At 36.9% G+C, this 24571-nt stretch overlaps 1 long non-coding RNA gene across 4 annotated transcripts in view; it reads right to left on the reverse strand.

Moving 5' to 3' along the window:
• LOC141379814 (uncharacterized) overlaps window positions 1-24571 on the reverse strand; it is a 127497-nt gene that overhangs the window by 62002 nt on the left and 40924 nt on the right. For all 4 annotated transcript variants that reach the window (XR_012396642.1, XR_012396643.1, XR_012396640.1 and 1 more), the window contains 2 exons: window positions 18151-18198; window positions 17922-18055 (listed from right to left, as the gene is read on the reverse strand). This is a non-coding gene — a long non-coding RNA (uncharacterized lncRNA). The remainder of the gene's footprint in view (window positions 1-17921; window positions 18056-18150; window positions 18199-24571) is intronic.

Genomic DNA, 24571 nt, shown 5'->3' on the forward strand with positions numbered 1-24571 from the left:
AGCCGTCCTCTAAATAAATAGACTGTAATGGCTGCCGAGTACAATAGTGCTGGGTAAAAGATTCTATTTGTCAGACCACAAAATCAACTCGTAGACATAAATATTACAATTGTGAAATTTCATTATGAATTATTAATTATTGCATTTCTAAGACTAGCCCTCCTGTTGTTTCGGAATTCTGTATACACTGTTTGCCTTTGGGTCAAAAATGACCCGCTTACACAAAACCTCTCAAATAAAGCAGCTAAATTTTATTTCAACGCTCAAATCTATTTAGCAAGAAACAACCTCATTATTCATCACAAACTCTGTGAGTGTCTAGATTTTCCTTCATAGAGGCAGTATTTCATCAAAGTTTAATGAGAGGGTACTAAAGTAAAGGGTACACTGTAAAATTTACGGTAAAAGGCACCTGCGGTAGCTAGAATTTTATCACAAAAATACAGCAGGAATATAAAAAAGTTATTAATTTATAGACATACATCAAAGTTTTGAAGAACTAACAGCTACATAACATAGCTACACTAACATATTGTAGCATTTTCAAAGTTGTTTACCATTTTTATGAACGTTTTTTACAATCTGTATTTTGTACTGCTAAACGTACCCGGATAATTATATAAAAAAATAATAATAAAAAAAAAACAAGATACTAGACAGTATTCATAAAAGTTAAAGTCATTAAATTTTTTAGACTAATCCTCCTGTTGTCTTAGAATTCTGTGTAAACTGTTTGCACCCTTTGGGTCAAAAATGACCCGCCTTCACAAAACTTCTAAAATAAAGGAGTTAAATTTAATTTCAATCCTCAAATCTCTTTTGCAAAATACAACCTGGTTTATCACAAACTCTGTGAGTGTCTAGATTTCTTTTATCAGGGCAGTATTTCATTAATGTTTAATCAGAGGGCACTAAAGTACTAAAGTAAAAGGTGCACTGTAAAAAAAAAGATCAGTAACATTTACTGTAAAATTGACATCTGCAGTTGCTAAAGTTTTACCACAAAATTACAGTAGGATTGTAAAAAAAAGTCATTCAGTTATGGATTTAAAACAATGTTTTGAAGAACTAACATTTACACAAGGTAGCTACGCTAACATATTCAGCATGATCTCATGTGTAAACGTAAGTATTTTACACTTTGCCAGTTTAGTGGCTAATTCGTAGGAATTCAGTCGTACAAAAATGTACGTATTCCAAAAGGAGGCGTGGCACCTAACCCCAAGTCATTGGGTGATGAGCAAATTGTACTAAATTGTACGAATTAGATTGTATGAATTCATATGAATTAGCCACTAAATCATAAAGTTATGAATTGCCGTCAGATTGGGTTGACATATTATAGCGTTTTACAGTTTTTTTACATTGTTATAGACTTTTTCTTTACTGTCTATAATTTCTAATGCTAAATGTACCTGCAAAAATGTAAAAAGTTATAAGAAAGAATTCATAAAAGTTAAAATCATTACATTTCTTAGTCTAGCCCTCCTGTTGTCTGTATACACTGTTTGCGCCCTTTGGGTTCAAAATGACCAGTCTTCACAACTTCAAAAATAAAGCAGCTAAATTGCCAGCTAAATTGCCTTTTGACAGTGGAAACGGCTTTTGAAGCGCACCGAACCACACCATACCACTCAGTGGAAACGGGTCATTAGATGGGTATTATTTGAAGGCCATGATGGGTAAGGGCTGATGGAGGGTATTTGGCCAGGACACCAGAGTCACACCCTTACTCTTTACAAGAAGTGTCCACATAGATGATTTACAAGAAATGACCACATAGATTCAGGACCTAGCTTTAACATTTCATGCGAAAGACGGAGCTCACTGACACTATAGTGTCCCCTTCATTATACTGGGGCATTAGGACTTAGGACAGATCGCAGGTTAAGCGCCCCCGACTGGCTTCAATAACACCACTTCCAAAAGTCCCATCGTTTTCACTGACTGGTAGAGTACAGTACAGTACGGGTCGGGTTGGTATGGGTCACCTTCATCAGGCTTGCGTTTACGCTACCAAGGGTACCCTTTCGGTGAGTGAGGTGCATGACAGAAAGTTTCAATCGACGTAATTTTCGCTCAAGAAAATGTCTATAGTAAAACTGTACAGGTTGTTCACAAATCATATGAGAAGCAATTCTCACAAAACAGACACTTTATACACATAAATACTTCTGTGTAAATGTTTATTACTAACTTTTCTATGAACAGGATTTGATTATAACTGCAGATCAATCAGTGCCAAATAGTCTACTGTAACGTCTGCAATTACATGAATTAAATAAATGCAACATATATTAACACATACAGACCCTAACAGTCTCCGATATGTTACCAACTACAGAAGAACTACACACAGCATACATTTAGTGCTTATTTAGGTTCAAAAACAACACAAAATAGTGTCCAGAGTCAAAGCAGACCTTTCATCTGTTTCTGTAATCTTCAGCAACACATGTAACCTCTGTTAGAGATTAATTCTGTCATTCCGAGTCCATATTAGTCCAAAAGGTAGCGATAGTAGTTAAACTCGGCAGTTTTTCATGTTTGCTAAAAAAATTATGAGTTTTTCCGCACTTGGCTCTTGTGTTTGTCAGTTTCTGATAGGATCGGTTTTCAAAAGCATGTCAATAATCAAGCGCACGTTATTATCATCAGTTTAAGAATTTTGTTTTTTCAGATATAGACGTGCGGCAAGCAAGAAAGAAAACGAAACTGCTCGTGCTTCAGACTGGTTAGTAAAAAAAAACGGGCATAGGGTAAATCTGGTTTCTTTTTAGCATCGAGGCTGTTCATCAAGACGATGACCAGGGCTCGTTATTATATGTATATATATTTACGCTGTGAAAGATCACTGGGCTGTGTATTTTAAACATGGCGGCTCTTTTGTTTTCATTCTGGCTTGTTGCGTAAGCGAATGACATATCTCTGTAAACCAATAGCATTCAGCTGCGCATCTAGCTCTGCCTTTTGGTACCCTTTCTCATTTTTGATACCCTTTATCAGAAAGGGTGCCGAAAAAGTGGTACGGTACGGTTCGGTTCGGTTTTTGACTATGGAAACAGCCATAAAAGTGTACCAAACCAAACTGTACCGTACCACTCAGTGGAAACGGGCCTCTAGTTTTCCCAAATGGTCTCCCATCCAGGTAATGACCAGGCTCAGCCCTGCTTAGCTTAGTGAGTAACTAGTCTTGGGCTGCAGGGTGATATGGCTGTGAAAAGTCCTATAAAACAATTCAAAAGTAAAAAAAAAAAAACAAGTTAACTTTTCGCATTATTTTTTTACAGTGTACACACCTTGTTGTAAACTCTCTATTTGTGCAATGTGACGATGACGGAAGGTGAAACTCGAGACAAATAAATACACTTTTACTAGTTTGGATTCATACAGTAAAACTGCAACAATTTAAATCCAACTAAACTAAACCTCTATGTACATAGCCTGTGATAAACAGGCAGCCTGACTTTTTTTTTTACACCTCCAGCCTACGTGATCAAACAACAGTGATAAAATCCTTTCCATGAAACAAGACACTAAAACTGTGGAGGGTGAAAAAAAAAAACGAAATTACGTGGCTTAGATGTTTCTGGAATGGAGTGGTTTAACACTGGCCTGAGATTTTCAAGTACGTAAATAAGACTTTCTAACAGCCCCTCTCTGTGTGTCTCTTCCAGTTACTCTCACCGAGAACGAAGGCTCAGGTCGGTGGAGAGCCCAAGGTTGAGGGGGTTTCTGCTGATTGTCCAGGACATTTCTTCTGGTCTCGAGCCTCTCTCTGGCCAGGATAAAGCACTGGGAAATATGCGGATAGCGAGCCGACGTATGCAACGGCAGTGAGCCACCTTATCTGAATCCGCCGGGGAACTCTTGTCTTACAAGGACACCGGCTGGATATTCCCACCTTGCGTAAACACTATTGGACAGGCTCGGAATTAAAGAGCACTCTCTTCCCCTACACTCACTCAAATCAGCGCGCGCCATTCATTCACTCGCCTTTCTTCTTTCCTTCTTTCCCTCTCACACTTTTTCCTCCCTCATTCACTCTCTTTTTTTCTCCCTCGAGATGAAGGACGAGTCCCTGAGTGGGAGAAAAAGAGAGAGAAAGCCTGTTGAAAGTTCTCATGGTGAGCCTGCCTAAAGCTGCTCTCTATAGCATGATCAATATTTGACCTTCCACAGTATTATCATTCTTCTCTCCCTCCTTTTTTTCCCTCTCTTCCTTATTCCCCCGTTGAAGCCTGAAATTACATTCTCTGCTAAAGGCCGCCATGCACAGTAGCTTCTCAAAATGGCCCTGCCAACTACAGAGCGAAAGAAAGCACATCGGACCGGGTTTGGGAAGGAGAGCGCAGGCTGCCTCTGAGGATTCAGGGGAATAGAATGGTCTGTCATAGAGGTAGCTGATGCAATAGAGTGCAGCTCGTGTCAGGCTGGGCTAATGGTTCCTGAGAATACATAGATACTATGCAGGTCAGGAATGCTTGGTAAGGTGAAGGTTTTGCTTTTTTTATCATTATTAAATGCTACTGAGATATCAGTTCAGGGGTTTAAAGTCTGATTTATACTTCTGCATCAAGTGATCGGTGTACCCCAGGGTGCATACTGTACCTTGCATGTGGCAGACGTCATTGTCATTTAAATTACATTACAATCATGTAATTCTGAAATTCAATACAATTCTGAAAAGTTAAGGTTATTAGTCCCCATAACTTTATTAGTTACAAATAACTTTACCTAATTAGTAACTAATAGCTTTTAACAGTTAAAGTTATTATATATAAACACAATTAACCTGCAGTTAGCATATAGTTGATGTCAATGTGTACATGTTCCAATCCAGGTTCAGTCTGATTACGAACCCCTATATACATTTCTGAAGAGAGCAAAATACTTCCCAGGAGCTCTGTTTTTTTTTGCAGTTTTTGTTTTCACAAGTCCACCAGAGGCCATTGTGTATGCTTTTTCAGATCTCAAATTTCTCTCGTGAGTGCCATTTGCACATGTTGATCTTGCATTAATCAACCAGAGGCCGCTGTCGACTGACTAACTGATTGACCAACCGACTGACACCCCCCACCGACCCCCTTTCTTAAACCTAACCAATAGTTTTATAAAAAGCTCAGATTGACCCGCCGAACACCTTCCCTAAACCCAACCGCAGTGTTTTGAAAAACAAAACTTTTTTGCTTTCTGGAACCGTTCTTCACCGGACCAGAACCCTGTTGTCATGGTCAACTTCGCTCTGCATCTGAAGTCCATCGACGCATGTGTCAAGCTACCAGACTAACTGCTAACAGTTGGAAAGCTGTCCATATTGAGGTAAGTGGTCAGTAGGTGATTACAAAATATAATAACCGAGAGAGCTGGTGCTTTTCTTCCCGACCTGATCCAATTTTTGTACCAAATGGTACTGAAATTTTAAAAACCTCAATTTTCCACAAAAATTTGAGCGCAATTTCTTAAACACTGCTGACTGGCCATTGTGTTCACGTGCTAAACAGAAATAACTGTGATTGGCTGTGAATGTTCACCCCACTTCGCAGCTGAAACACAGATGCAGGGACAGTAGCTATGTTTCCATCCACCTATTTTTATGCACATTTTGCATATGCGCATAAAACACAGTTGTTGGAAACGCCATGATGCGTATAAATTTTGAAAATGCACATAAAAAACTTATGCACAGAACTGAGTAGGATAAACTTTTTATTCGATAAGAAATGATGCGCATAAACTACAATGGAAACAGTTTTACCGCACAAATTTCAGTATGCGCATTAAAAAAGTTATGTGATTGTGTTATAAGATATATATATATATATATATATATATATATATATATATATATATATATATATATATATATACATACATACATACATACATACATATACATAATAATATATACATATACATAATAACTTGCCTAATTACCCTATCCTGCTTAGTTAACCTAATTACCCTAGTTAAGCCTTTAAATGTCACTTTAAGCTGTATAGAAGTGTCTTGATAAATATCTAGTAAAATACTATTTACAGTCAGCATGGCAAATATAAAATAAGTCAGTTATTAGAAATTAGTTATTAAACTATAATGTTTAGAAATGTGTTGAATTTTTTTTTTCTCTTCATTAAACAGAAATTGGGGGAAAAATAAACAGAGGGCTAATAATTCTGACTTCAACTGTATATATTATATTTATCACATTTCAGAAATTTTCTTCTAAAATGAGTATTTTTATCAAGCTCCTGTGCGCAGCTTCAGTAATCTTCTTTTCATTCTCAAATTTCAGACGGCACATAGATGTTTTTGCATCTGAACTCTTCATATACATAAAACACACCCAATATATGCTTATTATATCAAAATACACATATAAATAATACATTTAAAAAGGGCCAAATGGTCCAAAACAAGCAATCGAAATCGGAGTCCTGTAAGATATTCAAAACACTCTACAGGTCATAGACTGAGACAGTAAGTCAGAATGAACATGCTTCCAGGCTTTTCCCTCATTACTTGGATTAATCTTGCAAATTAATTTTGTGTTGACATTGAAGAACGTGTTGCAATCTTCTTTTGATTAAAAGCTGCAATGTTTTTTGAATAATCGCCTTTTATGTTTGGAATAAATTTGTATGCTAAAAGAGAGAAAAGTAGAAGAATGGATGATAATACACACTGAAAATCCCAAAACAAAAACAAAATGAAGCGAAAAGAAAAGAAAGCGCCTCTGATGATTACAGAAATTAAAATGAAACCATCTGAACAAAGGAAACATGATAAAATCCACTGAAGTGAAAGAGTTTCTGTGCGCGCGTCTGTTTGATAATAAAATATTAAATTCCCGAGGGATTTAGATCATGCTGGGTTTAATTCTCCAGGAACAGTAATCAAAAGAAACATGAATTAAAACAGGAAGATGAAAAACATATATGTATATTGGCTTTTTGGGGAATACAACGTTAATCAAATAAAAATAAATTACTGTACGTTCTTATTTTAATTCCTGCTTAACCTTTCAGTTCTCATCCACCAGAAAACGGCCAAGTCCGGCGTCAACCACTCAAACCTATTACAAAAATACAAATTACATGCTTCTCAAATCTCAGTGTGTGATTTAATTCAGTCTATTCAGATGACGCCCCTCTGGGCTTTACTGAAACAGCAGGCATTGAAGGACAGCTTACAAGTGTAACCAGAAACAACCTAAAGTACCACAATTCTGAATATTATTACAATAACGTATGACTCAATAAAGGTAAATGCAATTCCGTCAGCTATAAATGTCTTTTTGTTGTTACATAAAATCATTCACTCCGCCGAAGGCCGACGCTTGAAACAAACAAAGCATTTCGCATTGTTTCCCCCCATGCATCCAAGTATCAATCTATTCAATAAAAAGGGACACATCTGTCATGGCGAGCCCAAAATGGAGGTCATTTGTTTGAAAACTGCACGTGTGTGTAATATGCATGTATCTCGTTGCCCCCATTTCCATAGAAATCAAAAGCTGTCAGAAGTTTACTCATCCCCCTGTTTTGACTCCATTCAATCAAGTGTGTGTATAATTACCCAACTGCCGTATGCTAATCTATGGGGACCCAAATATTGCGGTTTGACAAATCCTTCATTTGTATTCACACGCCACACAAAGCATCAATCGTGCTTTGCGTGCAGGAGCACCCCCCCTCTCAAAACTTCCCCCCAATTCCCTGGAAAACAGGGCTGCGGAGCGAGCACCGCCTGATTAGAACTGGGATGCATGCTGGGATCTGCGTGTGTCATTAATATCTTCCCATCCAGATGGCTCTTTCGAGGTATTTGAATTCATAAAAAGGCGCTAAGGCTGGGTCCTGCCCTGGAAGAGTTTGGCGATGCAGGCTGTCAGCGGGAACTGAAACCGGGAATAAACAGAGTGTGTGTTCCAAAGTTGGCCACCCGCTGGGGCTAATAAACGCCCCTCTTTCTTTGGTCACCCAGCCTCACAGAACCGGCAGAGGCTGTAATTGTCATGGTGATGTGCTGAATCTGCAGACACAGGTAAGTGCATATTTGCTGGTGCGCTGTGTTCTAAATGGGGCCGCTTTTGCTCATCACCGACGCTCATTATGCACACCATTGATTTGTGCTAAGCGTGTGTCTGTCATGTGTGGGTGTCTTTTTTAACAACTTTCTGCATAAGCTTGTGACTAATACATATACATAGGCCTCTGTTATTTTTTTTTAAACATCAAACAAAGACTTATAAAAATATATACAGTGCATCTGTAAAGTATTCATAGCGCTTCACTTTTTCCACATTTGTTTATGTTACAGCCTTACACCAAAATAAATTAAATTAATTTCTTTCCTTAAAATTCTTCACACAATATCCTATAATTATTTTTGAAATTGTTGCAAATTTATAAAAAATAAAAAACCTAAAACATCACATGTACATCAGTATTCACACTCTTTGCTCAATACTTTGTTGATGCACCTTTGGCAACAATTAAGCAATGAAGTCTTTTTGAATATGATGCCACAACCTTGACATACCTGTCTTTGGGAATTCTTGTCCATTCCTCTTTGCAGTACCTCTCAAGCTCTGGTGTACAGCCATTTTCAGATCTCTCCAGAGATGTTCAGTAGGTTTTAGGTCTGGGCTATGGCTGGGCCCCTCAAGGACATTCACTGAGTTGTTGTGAAGCCATTCCATTGATATTTTGGCGGTGTGCTTTGTAGTGCTGGAAGATGAACCGTCACCCCAGTCTGAGGTCAAAAGCACTCTGAAGCAGGCGTTCATTCTTGATGTCTCTGTACATTGCTGCATTCATCTTTCCCTCTATTCTGAGTAGTCTTCCAGTTCTTGCTGCTGAAAAACATCATCACAGCATGATGCTGCAACCACCATGCTTTACTGTAGGGAGGGTATTAGCCTGGTGATAAGAGGTGCTTTTCTCCAGAAGTAATGCCTGGCATTCACTCCGAAAGTTAAATTTTAGTCTTATCAGTCCAGAGAATTTTGTTTTTTATGGTCTGAGAGTCTTTCAGATGCCTTTTGAGAAATTCCAGGCAGCGAGTGACTTCCGTCTGGCCACTCTACCTCTGGATTGCTGCACAGATGGTTGTCCTTCTTTAAGGTCCTGCTCTTTCCACAGAAGAACACTGGAGCTCAGACAGAGGGACCATTGGGTTATTGATCACCTCCCTGACTAAGGCCCTTCTTCCCTGATCACTCAGCTAAGATAGACGGCCAGCTCTAGCAAGAGTCCTGGTGGTTCCAAACATCTTCCTTTTATATATGATGGAGGCCAATGTGCTCATTGGATTTTTTAGTGCAGCAGAATGTTTTCTGTAACCTTCCCCAGCCTTGTGCCTCGAGACAATCTTCTCTCAGAGGTCTACAGACAATTTCTTTGTCTTCATGCTTGGTTTGTGCCTTGACATGCACTGTCAACCCTGGGACCTCATATAGACAGGTGTATGCCTTTTAAATCATGTCTAATCAACTGAATTTACCACAGGTGAACTCCAATTTAGCTTCTAAAACATCTCAAGAATGATCAGTGGAAACAGAATGTACCTGAGCTCAATTTAGAGCTTCACAGGCTGTGAATACTTATGTACATGTGATTTTTAAGTTTTTTTTATTTGTAATAAATTTGCAACAATTAAAAAAAATCTTTTTTCACATTGGCATTATGGGGTATTGTGTGTAGAATTTTGAGGAAATAATATAATTCATTTAGAATAAGACTGTAAGATAATAAATGTGGAAAAAGTGAAGCGCTATGAATTCTATGGATGCACTTTATATTCAATTGTTGCTCTGTTAAACATAATTTGGGAAATATCTGAAAAAGAAAAACAGGATCATATTTTTGACTTCAACTGTATGTGCCTCCATTTAGTTTTAGCCGTGAAACAAATGACTGTCGTGTTTATAGACGGATAAAAAGGTGAAAAGCCTGTCAGGGGCGAGAGTGTTCCATCATGCGGTCAGCGCAGCTCTCGTCTTTTGTCCGCGTGTGATTATGATGGCCGCTGCAATCACCTCACAAAAGGGTGAGCGGAGAGAGGGCAGTGTTTCTGTCAGCTCGTCTCCACCCCTTTAAATACAGACTGCACAGCTGCCTCAATGAAAGAGTGGCTCACCCCCCCGCCAGCACTCTCTGTGGCAGCACTCTCAAACTCAGCTCAATCTCTGCCTGCTATTTACAACTAAAACAATTATAATACTAATGAGTTTATAGTTCAGTCTATATATCCATCAATCTATAATCTGTCAATCTGTACAATCGATAACACCGACGCGATTTGACCATCTCTACATTTACTCATCTGTTCACATATGCTTCATACATCTATCAGTCTATTCATCCATTCATCGGTCTATCTTTGTCTCTCTCATCTATCTATCGGTCTGTCAGTCATCCATCCAACCATCAATCCATCCAATAATTTATCCAATCATCCATCCAATAATCTATCTATTTTCCATCCATCTATTGGTCTATCCATCCATACAATCGATAACACTGATGAGATTTGACCATCTCTACATTTACCCATCTATTCACATATGCTTCATCCAGCTATCATTTAATCCATACATTTATTAGTCTATGTCTCTCTCATTCATCTATCAGTCTGTCAATCATCCAATCCATTCAACTATCAATCCATCCAATGATCTATGTATTCATCCATCCATCCATCCATTGACCCATCCATCCATCTAAAGGTGTATACATCCATCCATCAATCTGTCTTTTTATCCATTTATCCTACCTACTATTGGTTTATCGGCTCATTCATCACTATATCTAACCATCAATCTATCCATCCATTTAATAAAAAGAGATTTATCCAGCATTTATCCATATATTTAAACTTTTTCATACATCTAAATTCCATCCATCCATCCATCCATCCATTCATCCATCTATATTTTTCATCTATCCACTCATTCATTGGTCCATATACATATCTAATATTTTCCATGCATCATAAATCCATCTATTCATCCATCCAACTATCAGTCAATCCAATGGTCTACCCATCCATTCAACAATCAATCTTTACTTTCCATTTATCTACCCATCCATTAATCCAGATATCCACCAATCTTTCAGTCTATCTATCCTACCAATCATTAGTAATTCTATACACTCACCCATCAGTCTATCTATTCATTTATCTATCCATCTATCCATACAATAATCAATAAATACTTTTTATTCATCCATCCATAGGTCTATCCATCCATCTGTCTATTTATCCATCTATCCTACCTACTATCGATCTATCTACTCATCCATCTGTATATCTGACCATCCATCTATCAATCAATTTATTAAAAAGAGATTGTGAATCAGAACTGATTGAGTCAATACTCAACCCTAGCATTTATCCATATATCTAAACTTTTCCATCCATCATAAGTCAATCTATTCATCCATCCAACTATCAGTCCATCCAATGGTCTACCCATCCATCCAACAATCTATCTATACTCTCCATCTATCCACCCATCCATTGATCTATATGTCCGCCCATCTATCAGTTTATCCATCTTACCAATCATTGGTCATTCTATTCACCCACCCATTGTATCTATCCATTCATCCATTCATCCATCCAACTATCAGTCCATCCAATGGTCTACCCATCCATCCAACAATCTATCTATACTCTCCATCTATCCACCCATCCATTGATCTATATGTCCGCCCATCTATCAGTTTATCCATCTTACCAATCATTGGTCATTCTATTCACCCACCCATTGTATCTATCCATTCATCCATTCATCCATCCATCCATCCATCCATCCATATAATAATCTATATATAATTTTCATCCATCCATTCATTCATCCATCCATAGGTCTATCCATCCATTCATCCATCCATCAGTCTGTCTATTCATCCATCTACTATCGATCTATCTACTCATCCATCTGTATATCCAACCATCCATCTATTAATTCAATTCAATTCAATTCACCTTTATTTGTATAGCGCCTTTACAATGCAGATTGTGTCAAAGCAGCTTCACATAAAAGATTGTAGTAAATTGAAACAGTGTAGTTCATTTTTCAAAGTTTAAGTTCAGTTTAGCTCAGTTCAGTGTGGTTTAATAATCACTACTGAGAATCCCAACACTGAAGAGCAGTCCGTTGATGCGCTTTTATTAAAATCTATTCTATCCATTTATTAAAAAGAGATTGTGAATCAGAACTGATTGAGTCAATACCCAATCCTAGCATTTTTCAAAATATCTAAACTTTTCTATACATTTAAATTCAATCTATACATCCATCCAGTCAGTCCAATGGTCTACCCATCCATTTAACAATCTGTCTCTCCATCTATCCACCCATCCATTGGTCCATATATCCGCCCATCTATCAGACCATCCATCCTACCAACCATTAGTCATTCTATCCACCCACCCATCAGTATATCTATCCATCCATATATTCATTAAAAAGAGCCTGTTAATTGGAGTTGAGTCAATACTCAACCCTATCTTTTTTCCATCTATCTAATCTTTTCCATCAATCATAAATCCATCTCTCTATTTATCCAACCATCAGTCCATCCAAATGGTCTATACATCCATTCATCCATCCAACAATCTATCTCTACTTTCCATCCATCCATCCATCCTTCGTCTATTTCACCACCCATCCATCCGACTGTCCGTCCATCCACCCACCCATCCATCCAATAAAAATAGCGTGTGAATCAGAACTGATTGAGTCAATACTTAACCCTAACATTTATCCATCCAACTAACCTTTTGCAACTATCAATACATCTCTTTGTGTTTTTTCAATGAACATATGTGATGGCCCATTGACTAAAGTGATTTTCTCAGTATTTAGATTTTTTTAAACCTCAGATTTTCATCAACACAGTCCTTCAACACAAAATTAGTTTTCTAACATTGAACATTTATTATACATTATATATATATATATATATATATATATATATATATATATATATATATATATATATATATATATATATATATATATATATTAGGCATTGCTAAGAACTAGGAAAACGTTAAAGATAATTTTCTCAGCATTTAGATTTTTTTAACCCTCAGATTCCAGATTTTCAATAGTCATATCTCGGCCAAATATTGTCCCATTCTAACTATCCATACTTTAATAGAAATGTAGTTTATTCAGCTTTTAAATGAAATCTCAATTTCCAAAAAAGGTACACTTATGACCAGTTTTGTGGTCCATGGTCACATTTACCAAGCTCCGATGGAAAATCTTATACCATAATACACAACTAATTATAAGAAAAGCAAATTCTATAACAATAGTATGACATTTATTTTGTTTAAATCCTAATGGAAACATTAATAGGAGAATATGTTTATGTGCTGGCATACTCAGTTTAGTAAAACTAAAAGTCCTGCACATCATCAAAATAATCAGCATAATGGCCAAAAAGAAAATATTATTGGCCAATGTGATCATTAAAACACCAGCCAATAATCAGCCTTGGGGTTTATCGGTCAATCACTAAAAATTAGCATCTGTCAATCATTCTATCGACCTATCCATTCATCCATCCTTCGATCCATCTATGCTCATTTACAACAAAAATAATCCCCTCTTATTTTGTTTCTTAACTCCTCACACAGTTTCTCTTCTCATTCTCTCTCCCTCTCTCTGTTCTCCCACCAGTCGAGATCTGGAGGACGGAGGGTACAAGAGCAAACATGGAGATTAGTAGTAGCTAATAATCCTCTTCTTCCACACATACTCTCATATTTCTAAATTAAAGAGGAGTGCAGGGGGGCTTATAAAACATTAAAGGCCGCTCCATCCGAGCAGCCGCACCCTCCTCCCACCCCCGGGGCAGCAATGCACCCTGGGATTTGCAGAGAGTAAACTGAAGCCATACATCATTGAGCGGCGGGCCACAGGAGAGAAGTGCGGGCCAATAATTCTGAGGTTAAACAATGTAATTTGGATCTTGTACATGCAATTTATTTCAGACGTCAGAAGAAGTTCAAACTTTCCTCTTTTATTTAAAGGCAAACGAAGGATTGTGGCAAAGGGCGGAAATGGTATCTAACAAAGTAAGATGTTTCCTGCTTTTTACTGCTTCACAATACTGGAAAAAAGTGACACTGTGATATATTGGTTTTCTGCAGTATATACTGTGATATATAATACAATATCAACAGATGACTTGATTGGTTGGCTTTGGAAATAATTCATAATTTTAGATTGACTCGGATGATTTTTAGGGATGTGTATCTGAATAAATATAAGGCAACACTTTATTTTGAGGGTCCATTTGAGTTTTAGTAGACTGTCTGCTTAATATCTGTTGATCTGGTCTTTCAACAGACATTTAATTGATTATAAGAAACACCCCAACTCTATCCCCAAACAGTCTACTTCTAATCTAATGAGAATTAGTTGGCATGTAGATGCAATGTAACTTATATTCAACAAACAGACCATCAAAGTATAATAAACATATTACATGAATAAAATAAAGCAAAGGGAAATACACATACACATAGTGCAAATGTTTTTTTGGGGGGGAATTGATTAACATGTTTCCACTGAGCGGATCAGTACAATATAGTAAAGCAGTGTTTTTCAACCACGTTCCTGAAGGACCACCAGCTCTGCCTATTTTCCATGTCTCCTTTAGCAAACACATCTAATTCAGATCATTAGCAGAGACTGAAAGAGCTGTAATGGGAGTCACTGACAAAGCACACATCCAAAACATGCAGTGTTGGTGTTCCTCCAGGAACGTGGTTGAGAAACAATGTAGTAAATTGCAGCACGGTTTTGTATAAGTCCCCACAATCACGATTCCATTTTCACTGATAATATCATGCCTTCTTGGTGTGCATGTTTTAAGCCAGAAATATTTGGTTTTACTAAATTTATTCTTGATTAATTGTTTAAATAACACGTAGCTGGAAATGTTGCCAATTGACATTTTCATTGGATGTATGTGCAATGGCTATAAAGTATTTTTAAAAATCAAACAGTGTATGACAATGTCATTATTTCTTAAAGAAGAAAGCTGGAACAGCATTTCTTTTGCATGCTTAGGTTTAATATATTTTAAAACCAGATGATTGACAAGTGCTTGAAAATAGACAGAAGAATCTGCACATCTCGCACTTTCCACACATTTTTAGACATGACATGTGAACGCCTCCAACAACAATGGATGTCATACAGCAGTTCCGGTTCTTGCTTCTTGGCATGTGGTTGTTTGCCACAAGAAAGTTCATTGCATCATGGCATGATTGTATTATCACAGTGTCTTGTTTCAGCACTGTGTTTCAATGACACTTCCTATGTTGTCATTTATGCACACACAAGTGATAGTTTTCTGTAAACCAATCATCATTCTAGCTCTAGCCTTAGGTATTGTACACTTCCAGAAATAAAAGTACTAGAGCTGTCACTGGGGGTGGTACCTTTTCAAAGGCTACACATTTGTACCTAAAGGGTTCATATTAATACAACAAGTGTACATATTAGTACCTAAAAAGTACAAAAGTGTATCTTAATTTTTTTTTTTTTACGTACAAATATATACTTTTAAGGTACCAATATGGACCCTTTAAGCACAAATGTGTATCTTTTGAAAAAGCACCACCCCAGTGACAGCTCGTGTCCCATATTTCTGAAAGTGTAGGTACAATACAGTATGTTTTGATACATTTGCAAGTGGAAATGGAAATAAATGGTACTGTAACTGTTCTGTCCAATTTCACTTGCGACCAATTCATGGTTGGATTCCTGGCACAGCTGACCACAAATAATCATTTTAGCTTCTGATTTACATATACACAGAAAAAAAGTTGTGGCGAAAGGCAAGAGTGCATCAATTACAAGTTTCCAATGCAAGAATTTTGTAGAGTCGAACAGTTAATTTTTAATTTTTTTTTTTTTAAGTACAGTAACTTTTTCTCAACCTCGAAAACAACAACAACTCTGTTTTAATGTTAGGCTAATATTAGCTGCAGAAGTAATTAGATTGGTTAAGTAAATGGATTAAAATTGTTGCAATGTTGCTCTTTGTTCTAGGTGTAGTTCGCTTTCACACAGCAAAGTTTCTAAATGGACCAAAATAGCTAAAGCAAGTCAGGTGCGAGTAAACTCTCCTCACACTGGTCAGAGTTTCACGGTTTATTCTGCAGAGTGCCGTTCCTCATGCATCCTCATTTTAATTTATGGCAATGAGCAATAAGACATTATAAACGAAACGGTGCACTTTAATTTTGAAGGGTGTCACCCACAGACATCGTTGCCAAATTTAAATCCGAGGTAAGTATTTCTCATACATAGCCTTGGCTAGAATTATGCTTTATAGGCTTTACATTACAGAGAGAAATAACAGATAAAAACAGACTGCATTAAATTTTCCTAACTGATAAACAGCACTTGGTAATACTTTTAGCATGCTTTCTCTATCACATTTTACTGTTGCCCTTAAAAAAAAAAAAAAAAAAAAAAAACTTTGGCGGTTTTAAAACCTTGACTTTTTCAAATCGTGGTATACCTTGAAACCGGTTATTATCCCATGCCTAATACAGAATCATGCTAATCATTTAAATTGAATAAACTATTCCTAAGCTTTTTCTTTTCTGAGTCATCTCGTGAAATTGTGTATATAAATTGCAATACTTCAATTGCAGAAAAATAAAATATCACAATGTCAGATTTTTCCAATATTGTACTTCATCGTATACATATTTATACATACAATTAATCTTAGATACGTAACAGTTTCCTGTGCCCAAATGCTCTACTTGTAATGCTTGCATAGTCAGAGGCCTTAAAAAACATTTGCAAATGCTCGTTCATTTATTAATTTTTCTTCAGCTTAGTCCCTTATTTATCAGAGGACGCTACACAGAATGAACCGACAACTATCCCATCATATGTTTTACACAGCGGATGCCCTTCCAGCCGCAGCCTAGTACACATTTGCAATCTCTTTTTCACACACACACTAATACACTACAGATACAGAACTTTGTTTCACCCAATTTGCCTCCAGCACCTGTTTTTGTTTTTTTAGGGGAAACCGTAGCACCCGGAGGAAACCCGCATAAACACAGGGAGAACATGCAAACTCCACACAGTAATGCCAACTGGTCCAGCTGGGTCTCGAACCAGCGACCTTCTTGCTGTGATGTGAAATGCCGGCCAAATGATAAACTTTCCTATATTATGTTAACATTTTTCATTGAGTTTACAAACACATGTTCTGTGGTGCCTGCTCAACTATAATCCCCAAATCCTGCAAAGTGACTTTTGAGGATGCAGACATTGTGATGTTGCTACTGAAACGATATATTATGCAGCCCTAACAGCTTTAGCATCCCCCATTCTTCTTAACTTCAAATGGGTTTTTCAGAAGGCTACTTTTTAACCTTGTAATTATTGTAATCCTCTTTTATTGCACTCACAAAGAAGGAACTCCATTATCATACGAAGAGGTGTTCGACCCTCATTTAACATGCATCGCTAATGAACAGTTCGGACCTTGCGATCCTTCCTCGGGGTGATGTTCACATTTCCAGGAGATTGTTCATCTTTGAGATGCACCAACAGTGAAACAAACCAATCTTCCCTCCTTTAAATCGCCTGCCTCTAAATGACACACTGATATTTAAAACCACAATTAATTTTGCACTTCATTTTCATGTGGGTCCCGTCTCGTAGGGTGTCAGGGTGGTGGTTCGGAAACGGGGAGGAAATCTCCTGCAGTTTAGAGGATTAACGGCTACAAAGTGCCCGCCAGAAATAAAAGAAGGCCAGCCGGTGGAGTGATACAAGTGAATTAAAAGATTAAGGTGGTTTATAAAGACTGATTACAAAGCCATAGGGGTTTCTGAATGGGAAGACAAACCTTGCGATGGGATAATTCCCTTGTTCTTTCTCCTCATGGATGAGCTATTATTTCGCGTTGCACTCTCTCCTTTAAATCGATTAGTAATGGACACCCAGATCGAGACTTATAACCGGGCTCAGGGTGAGTGAGACCTAAAAAGCCGAATAAAGGGAAAAGGAAAAGTGAAAAGGAAAGCAAGATAACAATGTTTACACACAAAAAAGAACACTGCAAGTATGAAACTCACATTTTGCCCAGCATAGTCACCACCTATCAGTTTTTTAGAAAAAGAGATCTGAAAACACAACAAAAGAAACATGGTTATGATTTTAGTATAGAGCAGAACAGTCTTTATAAATAAACTTGCAATATCAGTGATAAAGTCCCAGCCTCAGACACCACACCTACACACCGCCTACAGTGCATTCACTGACTGCCTGGTGCATATTGCTCAATAAACCTGTGAGAACTTGAGGTGAGAGAGAGTGAGATACTTATCTCTCTATAAGAAATACATACACTGTAAAAAGCAACAGCTGTTCTCACTAATAAAATTAAGTCAAGTTAACTTATTATGAATGAGATTTTTCACCTTGCAATATTTAAACTGGCACATTAAGTTGTTAAACTAAATAGATTTAAGTAAGCTTTTGAGTGGTCATGTGTCAAAAGCATGTTAATTATAGAGAATGGTGATGAGGGAACTGAGGAAACAGAAGAATTAAAACTTAGACATATTGAGACATAAGCATAACAAATCTAATTTCTTTGATGTTCAAAATGTATAAATGTAGTAATATTAATACATGCAATAATAATTATGATTATATAATAATTATACTATAATATCTTTATAATAATAAATAAAATTGTATTTATATAATAATAAATAAATAAATAACATTATTCAAATATGATTTTTATAATTGCTAGTAATACCTTAAACCTTGGTTGGGGCGATGCAGTGGCGCAGTAGGTAGTGCTGTCGCCTCACAGCAAGAAGGTCACTGGTTTGAGCCTCGGCTGGGTCAGTTGGCATTTCTGTGTGGAGTTTGCATGTTCTCCCCGCGTTTACATGAGTTTCCCCCACAGTCCAAAGACATGTGGTACAGGTGAATTGGGTAGGCTAAATTGTCCATAGTGTGTGTGAATAAGTGTGTATGGTTGTTTCCCAGTGATGGGTTGCAACTTGAAAGGCATCCGCTTCGTAAAACATAAGCTAAGTTGCCGGTTCATTTTGCTTTGATGACCCCGGATTAATAAAGGGACTAAGCCGAAAAAAAAAAATGAATGAATGAAATCTTGGTTTAAAATTACTTGCTATAAAATGTTCTAATGTTTTTTTTTTTTTTTTTGAATATGTGGATGCTATATAATACAATGAAATGTTTTAGAGCTGTACCCTGCAGGCACAGGATGTCAACATGACATCATATTGACGTTGTACCCCAACATGTTTGGACATGAAAATCGGTATGACATCAACACCCAACATTAGGCCAACGTTAATGTTTAATGTCCAACCTAAAATCAACCTAAGATCAACCAAATATCAACGTCTAATCATGTTACACCTTGACGTTGTGTGGACATTACCACTATGACATCTATCAGACACCTGATTTTTGTCACTTTCCAACTCAACCTAAAATCAACCAAATAGCAACATAATTCGATGTCATCATTAGACGTCAAAATAACGTTGTGCTTAGACACTGGCTAAACATTGCATTTTGGTCACCTGATGTCATATCCTAAATCTAACCTAATATCCATACCTTATGATGTTGCGTGCCTGCTGGGTAGGTTGAGGTTTTTAGGGTTTTCACTTAAAATTAATACACTACTTAAAAAAATTGAGGAAACCGATCGCCTTAAAAAAATTCTAAGGTCCACTAATTACATTTGACAGTGTTCAACTGCGAATAATCATGGTACATTAAGAGTTTTTATGAGGAATCCTACACAATAAATTTGTATAAATTTTTTTAATTATATATAATGACATTTCTAACTTAATGGTTGGGTTTGTCCAAAGGGGAGATCGTGGACGAAAGTAACATGGGATGAAAGTAACCATTTCTCGAAGCCCAGACAAGAACTGCTTTTCAGGCTGTAACAGCACATTCAGCCTGCATACCTTGATGGAGCTGCCAAATATCACCTTCTTATGGCATCGTGCCCCACAGTTAGGTCTGAATTTCAGTTTTAAGTGCAGAAAGTAAATTATTGTAGCGGTTCTTTTTTCCTAATTACAAGATGTGTTTCTGTTTTCATGCATCACAGTAATGATTAATCTACAGGTCAGTTAGTACAATAACACATCTTTAAGTTTGCTATGTCTGAGTTTTTCAGTTTAAAATAAATCGGGTTTCAAGAGTTCACACTTAGATGTTGCTTGCTTAGGTTTCACATGGCGTCCTAGGAGGGCTTCCACATGATCTTTTAGCATAAAAAGGGTCCAAGATCAGGTCTTGAAAGCTCCCCCTGGTAAAGGAGGAAAAGGAGGAAATGGGGTGGACGGGGGGACTCTTCCAAAACAACGATAAGGTATAGTGTGAAATCAGTTCATTTATTGTAGGCTTGAATCAATCTGATTGGAGTATTACTGATTACGGATGGGAGACCAGCCATGAACAATCATATCATGTGCTACTCTCTAAATTGATTTAAATTTGATTTATTACTTAAATGGCAAAAATTTCAGTGAGGACAAAGGATAAAGCTGCGGTCACACTACAGTTTGAGCTTGCGAAATTCTGTCGTATGGCGCTGCGAAAAGGGGCAGGATTAAACAAGATGTTTAGACATTTAAAAAAGCGAGCGGTTGGTCCATGTTTTAAATTTCTGTCCAGGTAGGTCATGTTTTTATCCTTAATTTGTCTCACGCAGTCAAGTGATGCGATTTCGCAGGTCAGAGTTCACCGAGCTTGAACTTTGCAATGCAGTGAACTGCGAATTTTGAAGCTTGAGTTTCCAGTCTCATGCATTAGCGTACATAAGAATGGAAGTCTATGTGAAGAAAATTCCAGTGTAACCACAGCTTAAATCAAGAAGGGTGAAATTGGTCAATTTATTGTAGGCTTGGATTAATCTGATTGGTTTATCGCTGATTACAAAATAGGAGTTTCAATGAAGTTGAATTTATATATATATATATATATTATTTATAATATTTAAACATAAACATTAACAAGTTCATAGTCAGATATATTTAAAATAAACAAGATTAAGCCAGTTAATCTAGCAAATATTGTCATGCTACTTTTGTCCCTACTGGCGGGGTCAAAAGTAGCAATGTGCAATTTATGTTTATAGTGAAATTAGTTAGAAGCTGTTTTAGATTTGTTTGAAATACCACCTGATATAGATAGACCACACTTATGTTTTAGTAACCAAAGCAAAAATATATTTCTGTCTGAAACATTATCTTTTAAAAATAGGTTTTTATGAAAAGTGGTACTTTCATCTCCGCTTCCCTATTTGAGTAGAAACAACCCGGCAATTTTCGAGAGTACTTACCGACAATGATGTGCTGTAATCTGCGCTACTTATAAAAACTTCCAATGATTTGTTCTGCCTTTCTGGTAAAGTCAAACTACCAGAGTTGTCTAATCGATCACCAGTGCAAGCTATTATCAATTTCATTTCAAACTTTTAAATGGTCGCTTTATCTAGTAATACCTAGTAATAAAGTTTGTGGCAAGTTTTTATTAAGCTGCAATACAAATCAGACTTTTATCTATTTACAACAGTCTATTTAGGAAAAAACTTACTTTTCAAAATGTTTGGGGTTTGAAAAATAGTTTGATTCTGTTAATTCTGCTATGCAGCAAAATATTATTGCAATTAGAAGAGCCTTTTTAATTATTTATTTATTTCTGTGGTGGTCGAGTTTCTAGCAGACACTATTTAGTCTTTAGTCTCTCAGAAATCAATCTAAAATATCTGTTAAAAAACAAGGATGTTAGGAAACCAAACCACTCAATCTGTAATATCTAAGCATATGATTCAAATAATACTTTAAAGGGATTTTAGTCCTCACCAAAAGCAGCATAAATCTTTTGCATGACCATTTCTCTGCCCCTGTTGACCTTTAAACATCCCTTCCTGCAATACCTTTAAGACTTCTACATGTAAATGATCTGGGTTATGATTGTCTTCCATCACTGCTGGCCAAACCGATGAATATTGAATAGGCGTTGATATGTAAACGTGGGCGGTCATATGTAAATGTCCTCCAGGCCATTTTTACATCCCAGTTTAAACAAGTTCTTGTAGTCTGAGAAAAGATGTTTGCTTGCTGCATATTAACAATTTCCACATAGCGCTTAATCTTGCAGAATAAAGAAATCCATATCTATTTTCATGGTATGTCCAATAAAATGTGTAAGAGAATCATAAACTGAAAAAATTAACAGGATGTGAGGTTTACTTATAGAATGGAATATAGAATTAAAGAATGAACTGGTGTGTTAACAAGCGAGACAAGCAAAATATGCAGAGATGTGGTGTACCAGGACAAAGTTGGAGAACGGCTGCTTTAGAAACTTGTGCCTAAAGTATTTTTTTCTGATGGCGTGTATGACAAAAAGTGACTGCACACTGAATCTAAAATTTTCGTCTGTAATTTTCACAAGTTAAAAAAATTATTTAACCGTACATCGTGTTTCAATCGTAAAAAAAAAATGTAAATAATTGAATCAGGTTTGATTTTTTTTTTTTTGCATCAGAAATAGCATTTTCAGAGGTGTTTTGACAGTTCAGAGCCACCATACTTGCAAAATCTAATGCCATCAGCACAGATGACTTTATGACAAACGGCACAGTGACAGAAGGTTGGCAGACACATAAGAAAGATTGAAGCAGTGTCCTGATGCGGTGACATGTTACCTGATAGATTCAAAAGATCAAAGAGTTGTTAGATAGAGACAAGATTAATTAAAATATCATGTTTCACAAATATAGTGAGACGCGATTCAGTGGTACATCCTTGATAAACTGTCCGATGTGCACTGCTCTCTGGAGCAGCTTAACCCTAACCCTAACCCCTTTCAGAATAAGCCTGTGTTTGAAAAATCAGAAATTGCAATTGCGATTAAGCAAAAGCTGCGATTGTCATGCACATCTAGTCAGGAAAGCACATGACTACCGCCTTTGATTAATTAATTAATTAATTAATTTATAAACCCTATATGACTCTGATACGGTGGCCGAGAAGTGCAAAACAACATTACAAAGTTTGAAACATTTTTACAAAGCTCGAGACAAATTTACATTTTGAAAAACATTTTTACCTGTCATCAGACACAATTACATAGGAAAAACAATTTTACCAAGAACGAAACAAATTTACATTTTAGAAAACAAATGAACAAGACGCAAAACACTTTTACAAGTCCTGAAACAAATTTACAATTACAGATTTCTTACGCAAAGGGAATGAACCTCGCACCGGTAGTGACCCGAAATGTAACACACACACAGGAAAATATCAACAATATCCAGCTCGTGTGTGAATTTGTAGACAGGTTTCCACAAGTCTTCAACTATAAAAATCATGGTTTGACTAACTGCGATAAAACATATTAGAGCTTTTCTGAGAAAATATCAGCGTGAGAGTGTGTAGAAACATGTAAATGCAAGTACATGGAAACAATTAAAACGGCCAAAACCGACCTAAGACTGTGGAACCGAGTATCTCAGTTACAGTAGATAAGTCGGTTGATATTCATGCAGAACCTTTTGACTTGGGTTTGAATCCTGTTGATGACATATCAATTATAATTATTTATTTACATAAATTTTGGTTATATACTGTTCTGCTACACAAATATTAAAATCAATAATGTTTACACTGACACCAAGAAATAAGAATCTTTATTCAGTATGGGCATGTTTTGTTGCTGTAAAAAAGTGACGAATCTGCCAATCTGCAAACGTGGATAGTTTGCACATCTGAAAAGGGGCGTGGACACCAGTTAAACCATAACACCGGCTTCATTCAGTTTACTGTTAAGAGTCCTCAAGCAGATGTTTACACCGTGTAGACTTGACATAATGTTCATGATTACAGCGTATGAGTGATCTTGTTAAAATATTGAACACACTGATGCAGTATGTCTGGTGTTTCCATCTGGTCCGCGTCCTTTCCAAACACCAAACACCGACCACTAGTAAAGCAAAACCACGTTAAGCTGCTCATGTGTTTGCCACAAAACGGGCAAAACAACCCTCGACCGCTGTCCATGTTTGGTCACCATAAACTTTGTTTACGCCATGTACTTCACATCACGAATTTACTGCGCTCACCAACAACAACTTTCCCCCGCGGCACTACCGGTGTGTGGTACATTCTACGTCACTACCGGTGCGTGGTACATTCCCTTTCCGTAAGAAATCTGTAATTGTAAATTTGTTTCAGGACTTGTAAAAGTGTTTTGCGTCTTGTTCTTTTGTTTTCTAAAATGTAAATTTGTTTCGTCCTTGGTAAAATTGCTTTTCCTATGTAATTGTGTCTGATGACAGGTAAAAATGTTTTTCAAAATGTAAATTTGTCTCGAGCTTTGTAAAAGGGTTTCAAACTTTGTAATGTTGTTTTGCACTTCTCGGCCACCGTACTCTGAGGCTCAGTCTTCTTTCACATACAAATCTTCTCTGGTTTGTTT

The sequence above is a fragment of the Danio rerio genome, chromosome 21 (assembly GCF_049306965.1).
Source record: "Danio rerio strain Tuebingen ecotype United States chromosome 21, GRCz12tu, whole genome shotgun sequence".
In the NCBI taxonomy this organism is placed as follows: domain Eukaryota; kingdom Metazoa; phylum Chordata; class Actinopteri; order Cypriniformes; family Danionidae; genus Danio; species Danio rerio.